Source organism: Ixodes scapularis, unplaced genomic scaffold (genome assembly GCF_016920785.2).
Source record: "Ixodes scapularis isolate PalLabHiFi unplaced genomic scaffold, ASM1692078v2 ptg000494l_1__unscaffolded, whole genome shotgun sequence".
Taxonomy (NCBI): domain Eukaryota; kingdom Metazoa; phylum Arthropoda; class Arachnida; order Ixodida; family Ixodidae; genus Ixodes; species Ixodes scapularis.
The window spans coordinates 1,098,818-1,108,221 of record NW_024609989.1 but is presented as its reverse complement, the minus strand read 5'-3'; positions in this window follow the sequence as shown (position 1 = coordinate 1,108,221).

Genomic DNA, 9,404 nt, shown 5'->3' with positions numbered 1-9,404 from the left:
AGACGTCATTTTGATCGAATGTCATTTCACCGCTCGGTGAATCAGCTCGTGATCGTGGTTCAGCGTGCGGCGTATTAAAGACGCGGTTTGGCGGAACTATAATGTAATTTTGCTTAAATGTCATTTAACGTGCCCGTATAGAATAGATATTAGTAATGAAGCAAGTAACCAAAATAAGGCGTCGATGAACGTCTTATTTTGGGGTGTTTGCTTTTGAATATTTTACACAAACAAGGTGGACACGTGCGGCTCGAAGAACTACGTTCCTTGATGCTTGGGAAATTCAGCAATTGGTGCATTGGACAAGGAGAAAAAGGAATAAAGGAATCTCGGCGTTTCCTGAAAAATTAGACCAGCTTCCGTCAGTTTGCCCTGCTGTAAAGGGAAACAAAAAATGGCCATTGATGCGGGTATGTTTAGAGCACAGAAAAATATAAAAACAGAAACAAAGCAAATAAACCAACATTTGTAATTTGCCTTCCCATTCATTTTGTGTTTTAAGATCCTGTACGTTTCGAGGCTGTTGTAACACAGACATTGCGATCAACATCTAAGATAGCGGCTCTCATATTCGACCCACGCAGTCATTTTTCATCAGCATTTTTGCCTGCCCTGGCAGGGGCTTGCAACTTGCAGGTTGAACTACTCGAATCAGCCATAGCATAAAAATGAGCGTTCTAGGCGTAGCTAAATAATATGGACAGACAGGCGCTTATTTTTCAACCGATTTAATTCATATTAAAAATACGTGCCTATTTTTCCTCTTGCGATTTTATTGTACTGGTGAATTCACGTTGTACACGACCTTCCTTCCCCCATGCACAGTTCGCTCGCTCTAGATATTTTAAATCATTTTAAAGAGACCGTTCAAAATCAATCGAAAAGAAGAGTTCGAAAACAGTTACAAGAAGAAACATGTTCCAAGTTTATTGTGCAGAAACTATTTCCGAAAAAAAAAAAGATACCAGAAGAGTTCTATACCAGGTACACGAAGCATATTTATATTACATTAAGAACGTTGAGAAAAAAAGAACAGATGGTATCACAATAATTGTAGGTACACTCTATATAAAAGGCTCAAAGTACAAAAGTAAGCATCCTTCAGACAGAATATCAGAAGTAAGTATTTTTTTGTTTATCCACAACAACTGCATGCAAGTTTAGGAGCGCAAATACAAAACCATGTAAGAAAAAGAAAACACATACATGATCAACATGAGTAACCACACGCATAAATGACAACCGACTTCTACAGTGAGCTCATTCGATCTACTTGCACTAGCCGGCACCGGTGCAGAAAAGTGTAGCTCTGTACGGAAAACTGCAGGTTTCTTAAATGACCAGATTCTAATCTATTTATGCCGAAATCGCGTTTGCACTCGGCGGGCCGCCGTTTTACACACATGAAACTATCCTAAAACCAAGGTTTGACTCGGCTCGGGGTTCTAGTCTTTGGGCAGGACGATTGCGCGTATGTCGAAAAAGTGGTCTTTCTGATATAATTCGCGCCTTTTCTTGGCAGAGTAACCTTTCTTAAATGACCAGATTCTAATTTATTTATGCCGAAATCACGTTTGCACTCGGCGGGACGCTATTTTACACACATGAAACTATCCTAAAACCAAGGTTTGACTCGGCTCGGGGTTCTAGTCTTTGGGCAGGACGATTGCGCGTATGTCGAAAAAGTGGTCTTTCTGATATAATTCGCGCCTTTTCTTGGCAGAGTAACCTTTCTTAAATGACCAGATTCTAATTTATTTATGCCGAAATCGCGTTTGCACTCGGCGGGACGCCATTTTACACACATGAAACTATCCTAAAACCAAGGTTTGACTCGGCTCGGGGTTCTAGTCTTTGGGCAGGACGATTGCGCGTATGTCGAAAAAGTGGTCTTTCTGATATAATTCGCGCCTTTTCTTGGCAGAGTAACCTTTCTTAAATGACCAGATTCTAATTTATTTATGCCGAAATCGCGTTTGCACTCGGCGGGACGCCATTTTACACACATGAAACTATCCTAAAACCAAGGTTTGACTCGGCTCGGGGTTCTAGTCTTTGGGCAGGACGATTGCGCGTATGTCGAAAAAGTGGCCTTTCTGATATAATTCGCGCCTTTTCTTGGCAGAGTAACCTTTCTTAAATGACCAGATTCTAATTTATTTATGCCGAAATCACGTTTGCACTCGGCGGGACGCTATTTTACACACATGAAACTATCCTAAAACCAAGGTTTGACTCGGCTCGGGGTTCTAGTCTTTGGGCAGGACGATTGCGCGTATGTCGAAAAAGTGGTCTTTCTGATATAATTCGCGCCTTTTCTTGGCAGAGTAACCTTTCTTAAATGACCAGATTCTAATTTATTTATGCCGAAATCACGTTTGCACTCGGCGGGACGCTATTTTACACACATGAAACTATCCTAAAACCAAGGTTTGACTCGGCTCGGGGTTCTAGTCTTTGGGCAGGACGATTGCGCGTATGTCGAAAAAGTGGTCTTTCTGATATAATTCGCGCCTTTTCTTGGCAGAGTAACCTTTCTTAAATGACCAGATTCTAATTTATTTATGCCGAAATCGCGTTTGCACTCGGCGGGACGCTATTTTACACACATGAAACTATCCTAAAACCAAGGTTTGACTCGGCTCGGGGTTCTAGTCTTTGGGCAGGACGATTGCGCGTATGTCGAAAAAGTGGTCTTTCTGATATAATTCGCGCCTTTTCTTGGCAGAGTAACCTTTCTTAAATGACCAGATTCTAATTTATTTATGCCGAAATCACGTTTGCACTCGGCGGGACGCTATTTTACACACATGAAACTATCCTAAAACCAAGGTTTGACTCGGCTCGGGGTTCTAGTCTTTGGGCAGGACGATTGCGCGTATGTCGAAAAAGTGGCCTTTCTGATATAATTCGCGCCTTTTCTTGGCAGAGTAACCTTTCTTAAATGACCAGATTCTAATTTATTTATGCCGAAATCACGTTTGCACTCGGCGGGACGCTATTTTACACACATGAAACTATCCTAAAACCAAGGTTTGACTCGGCTCGGGGTTCTAGTCTTTGGGCAGGACGATTGCGCGTATGTCGAAAAAGTGGTCTTTCTGATATAATTCGCGCCTTTTCTTGGCAGAGTAACCTTTCTTAAATGACCAGATTCTAATTTATTTATGCCGAAATCGCGTTTGCACTCGGCGGGACGCTATTTTACACACATGAAACTATCCTAAAACCAAGGTTTGACTCGGCTCGGGGTTCTAGTCTTTGGGCAGGACGATTGCGCGTATGTCGAAAAAGTGGTCTTTCTGATATAATTCGCGCCTTTTCTTGGCAGAGTAACCTTTCTTAAATGACCAGATTCTAATTTATTTATGCCGAAATCGCGTTTGCACTCGGCGGGACGCTATTTTACACACATGAAACTATCCTAAAACCAAGGTTTGACTCGGCTCGGGGTTCTAGTCTTTGGGCAGGACGATTGCGCGTATGTCGAAAAAGTGGCCTTTCTGATATAATTCGCGCCTTTTCTTGGCAGAGTAACCTTTCTTAAATGACCAGATTCTAATTTATTTATGCCGAAATCACGTTTGCACTCGGCGGGACGCTATTTTACACACATGAAACTATCCTAAAACCAAGGTTTGACTCGGCTCGGGGTTCTAGTCTTTGGGCAGGACGATTGCGCGTATGTCGAAAAAGTGGTCTTTCTGATATAATTCGCGCCTTTTCTTGGCAGAGTAACCTTTCTTAAATGACCAGATTCTAATTTATTTATGCCGAAATCGCGTTTGCACTCGGCGGGACGCTATTTTACACACATGAAACTATCCTAAAACCAAGGTTTGACTCGGCTCGGGGTTCTAGTCTTTGGGCAGGACGATTGCGCGTATGTCGAAAAAGTGGTCTTTCTGATATAATTCGCGCCTTTTCTTGGCAGAGTAACCTTTCTTAAATGACCAGATTCTAATTTATTTATGCCGAAATCACGTTTGCACTCGGCGGGACGCTATTTTACACACATGAAACTATCCTAAAACCAAGGTTTGACTCGGCTCGGGGTTCTAGTCTTTGGGCAGGACGATTGCGCGTATGTCGAAAAAGTGGCCTTTCTGATATAATTCGCGCCTTTTCTTGGCAGAGTAACCTTTCTTAAATGACCAGATTCTAATTTATTTATGCCGAAATCGCGTTTGCACTCGGCGGGACGCTATTTTACACACATGAAACTATCCTAAAACCAAGGTTTGACTCGGCTGGGGGTTCTAGTCTTTGGGCAGGACGATTGCGCGTATGTCGAAAAAGTGGCCTTTCTGATATAATTCGCGCCTTTTCTTGGCAGAGTAACCTTTCTTAAATGACCAGATTGTAATTTATTTATGCCGAAATCACGTTTGCACTCGGCGGGACGCTATTTTACACACATGAAACTATCCTAAAACCAAGGTTTGACTCGGCTCGGGGTTCTAGTCTTTGGGCAGGACGATTGCGCGTATGTCGAAAAAGTGGTCTTTCTGATATAATTCGCGCCTTTTCTTGGCAGAGTAACCTTTCTTAAATGACCAGATTCTAATTTATTTATGCCGAAATCGCGTTTGCACTCGGCGGGACGCCATTTTACACACATGAAACTATCCTAAAACCAAGGTTTGACTCGGCTCGGGGTTCTAGTCTTTGGGCAGGACGATTGCGCGTATGTCGAAAAAGTGGCCTTTCTGATATAATTCGCGCCTTTTCTTGGCAGAGTAACCTTTCTTAAATGACCAGATTCTAATTTATTTATGCCGAAATCACGTTTGCACTCGGCGGGACGCTATTTTACACACATGAAACTATCCTAAAACCAAGGTTTGACTCGGCTCGGGGTTCTAGTCTTTGGGCAGGACGATGCGCGTATGTCGAAAAAGTGGTCTTTCTGATATAATTCGCGCCTTTTCTTGGCAGAGTAACCTTTCTTAAATGACCAGATTCTAATTTATTTATGCCGAAATCGCGTTTGCACTCGGCGGGACGCCATTTTACACACATGAAACTATCCTAAAACCAAGGTTTGACTCGGCTCGGGGTTCTAGTCTTTGGGCAGGACGATTGCGCGTATGTCGAAAAAGTGGCCTTTCTGATATAATTCGCGCCTTTTCTTGGCAGAGTAACCTTTCTTAAATGACCAGATTCTAATTTATTTATGCCGAAATCACGTTTGCACTCGGCGGGACGCTATTTTACACACATGAAACTATCCTAAAACCAAGGTTTGACTCGGCTCGGGGTTCTAGTCTTTGGGCAGGACGATGCGCGTATGTCGAAAAAGTGGTCTTTCTGATATAATTCGCGCCTTTTCTTGGCAGAGTAACCTTTCTTAAATGACCAGATTCTAATTCATTTATGCCGAAATCGCGTTTGCACTCGGCGGGACGCCATTTTACACACATGAAACTATCCTAAAACCAAGGTTTGACTCGGGTCGGGGTTCTAGTCTTTGGGCAGGACGATTGCGCGTATGTCGAAAAAGTGGTCTTTCTGATATAATTCGCGCCTTTTCTTGGCAGAGTAACCTTTCTTAAATGACCAGATTCTAATTCATTTATGCCGAAATCACGTTTGCACTCGGCGGGACGCTATTTTACACAGATGAAACTATCCTAAAACCAAGGTTTGACTCGGCTCGGGGTTCTAGTCTTTGGGCAGGACGATTGCGCGTATGTCGAAAAAGTGGTCTTTCTGATATATTTCTCGCCTTTTCTTGGCAGAGTAACCTTTCTTAAATGACCAGATTCTAATTTATTTATGCCGAAATCACGTTTGCACTCGGCGGGACGCTATTTTACACAGATGAAACTATCCTAAAACCAAGGTTTGACTCGGCTCGGGGTTCTAGTCTTTGGGCAGGACGATTGCGCGTATGTCGAAAAAGTGGTCTTTCTGATATATTTCTCGCCTTTTCTTGGCAGAGTAACCTTTCTTAAATGACCAGATTCTAATTTATTTATGCCGAAATCACGTTTGCACTCGGCGGGACGCTATTTTACACACATGAAACTATCCTAAAACCAAGGTTTGACTCGGCTCGGGGTTCTAGTCTTTGGGCAGGACGATGCGCGTATGTCGAAAAAGTGGTCTTTCTGATATAATTCGCGCCTTTTCTTGGCAGAGTAACCTTTCTTAAATGACCAGATTCTAATTCATTTATGCCGAAATCACGTTTGCACTCGGCGGGACGCTATTTTACACAGATGAAACTATCCTAAAACCAAGGTTTGACTCGGCTCGGGGTTCTAGTCTTTGGGCAGGACGATTGCGCGTATGTCGAAAAAGTGGTCTTTCTGATATATTTCTCGCCTTTTCTTGGCAGAGTAACCTTTCTTAAATGACCAGATTCTAATTCATTTATGCCGAAATCACGTTTGCACTCGGCGGGACGCTATTTTACACAGATGAAACTATCCTAAAACCAAGGTTTGACTCGGCTCGGGGTTCTAGTCTTTGGGCAGGACGATTGCGCGTATGTCGAAAAAGTGGTCTTTCTGATATATTTCTCGCCTTTTCTTGGCAGAGTAACCTTTCTTAAATGACCAGATTCTAATTTATTTATGCCGAAATCACGTTTGCACTCGGCGGGACGCTATTTTACACAGATGAAACTATCCTAAAACCAAGGTTTGACTCGGCTCGGGGTTCTAGTCTTTGGGCAGGACGATTGCGCGTATGTCGAAAAAGTGGTCTTTCTGATATATTTCTCGCCTTTTCTTGGCAGAGTAACCTTTCTTAAATGACCAGATTCTAATTTATTTATGCCGAAATCACGTTTGCACTCGGCGGGACGCTATTTTACACACATGAAACTATCCTAAAACCAAGGTTTGACTCGGCTCGGGGTTCTAGTCTTTGGGCAGGACGATGCGCGTATGTCGAAAAAGTGGTCTTTCTGATATAATTCGCGCCTTTTCTTGGCAGAGTAACCTTTCTTAAATGACCAGATTCTAATTTATTTATGCCGAAATCGCGTTTGCACTCGGCGGGACGCCATTTTACACACATGAAACTATCCTAAAACCAAGGTTTGACTCGGCTCGGGGTTCTAGTCTTTGGGCAGGACGATTGCGCGTATGTCGAAAAAGTGGCCTTTCTGATATAATTCGCGCCTTTTCTTGGCAGAGTAACCTTTCTTAAATGACCAGATTCTAATTTATTTATGCCGAAATCACGTTTGCACTCGGCGGGACGCTATTTTACACACATGAAACTATCCTAAAACCAAGGTTTGACTCGGCTCGGGGTTCTAGTCTTTGGGCAGGACGATGCGCGTATGTCGAAAAAGTGGTCTTTCTGATATAATTCGCGCCTTTTCTTGGCAGAGTAACCTTTCTTAAATGACCAGATTCTAATTCATTTATGCCGAAATCGCGTTTGCACTCGGCGGGACGCCATTTTACACACATGAAACTATCCTAAAACCAAGGTTTGACTCGGGTCGGGGTTCTAGTCTTTGGGCAGGACGATTGCGCGTATGTCGAAAAAGTGGTCTTTCTGATATAATTCGCGCCTTTTCTTGGCAGAGTAACCTTTCTTAAATGACCAGATTCTAATTCATTTATGCCGAAATCACGTTTGCACTCGGCGGGACGCTATTTTACACAGATGAAACTATCCTAAAACCAAGGTTTGACTCGGCTCGGGGTTCTAGTCTTTGGGCAGGACGATTGCGCGTATGTCGAAAAAGTGGTCTTTCTGATATATTTCTCGCCTTTTCTTGGCAGAGTAACCTTTCTTAAATGACCAGATTCTAATTTATTTATGCCGAAATCACGTTTGCACCCGGTGGGACGCTATTTTACACAGATGAAACTATCCTAAAACCAAGGTTTGACTCGGCTCGGGGTTCTAGTCTTTGGGCAGGACGATTGCGCGTATGTCGAAAAAGTGGTCTTTCTGATATAATTCGCGCCTTTTCTTGGCAGAGTAACCTTTCTTAAATGACCAGATTCTAATTCATTTATGCCGAAATCACGTTTGCACTCGGCGGGACGCTATTTTACACAGATGAAACTATCCTAAAACCAAGGTTTGACTCGGCTCGGGGTTCTAGTCTTTGGGCAGGACGATTGCGCGTATGTCGAAAAAGTGGTCTTTCTGATATATTTCTCGCCTTTTCTTGGCAGAGTAACCTTTCTTAAATGACCAGATTCTAATTTATTTATGCCGAAATCACGTTTGCACCCGGTGGGACGCTATTTTACACAGATGAAACTATCCTAAAACCAAGGTTTGACTCGGGTCGGGGTTCTAGTCTTTGGGCAGGACGATTGCGCGTATGTCGAAAAAGTGGTCTTTCTGATATAATTCGCGCCTTTTCTTGGCAGAGTAACCTTTCTTAAATGACCAGATTCTAATTCATTTATGCCGAAATCACGTTTGCACTCGGCGGGACGCTATTTTACACAGATGAAACTATCCTAAAACCAACGTTTGACTCGGCTCGGGGTTCTAGTCTTTGGGCAGGACGATTGCGCGTATGTCGAAAAAGTGGTCTTTCTGATATATTTCTCGCCTTTTCTTGGCAGAGTAACCTTTCTTAAATGACCAGATTCTAATTTATTTATGCCGAAATCACGTTTGCACCCGGTGGGACGCTATTTTACACAGATGAAACTATCCTAAAACCAAGGTTTGACTCGGGTCGGGGTTCTAGTCTTTGGGCAGGACGATTGCGCGTATGTCGAAAAAGTGGTCTTTCTGATATATTTCTCGCCTTTTCTTGGCAGAGTAACCTTTCTTAAATGACCAGATTCTAATTTATTTATGCCGAAATCACGTTTGCACTCGGCAGGACGCTATTTTACACACATGAAACTATCCTAAAACCAAGGTTTGACTCGGCTCGGGGTTCTAGTCTTTGGGCAGGACGATTGCGCGTATGTCGAAAAAGTGGTCTTTCTGATATATTTCTCGCCTTTTCTTGGCAGAGTAACCTTTCTTAAATGACCAGATTCTAATTTATTTATGCCGAAATCACGTTTGCACTCGGCGGGACGCTATTTTACACAGATGAAACTATCCTAAAACCAAGGTTTGACTCGGCTCGGGGTTCTAGTCTTTGGGCAGGACGATTGCGCGTATGTCGAAAAAGTGGTCTTTCTGATATATTTCTCGCCTTTTCTTGGCAGAGTAACCTTTCTTAAATGACCAGATTCTAATTTATTTATGCCGAAATCACGTTTGCACTCGGCAGGACGCTATTTTACACACATGAAACTATCCTAAAACCAAGGTTTGACTCGGCTCGGGGTTCTAGTCTTTGGGCAGGACGATTGCGCGTATGTCGAAAAAGTGGTCTTTCTGATATATTTCTCGCCTTTTCTTGGCAGAGTAACCTTTCTTAAATGACCAGATTCTAATTTATTTATGCCGAAATC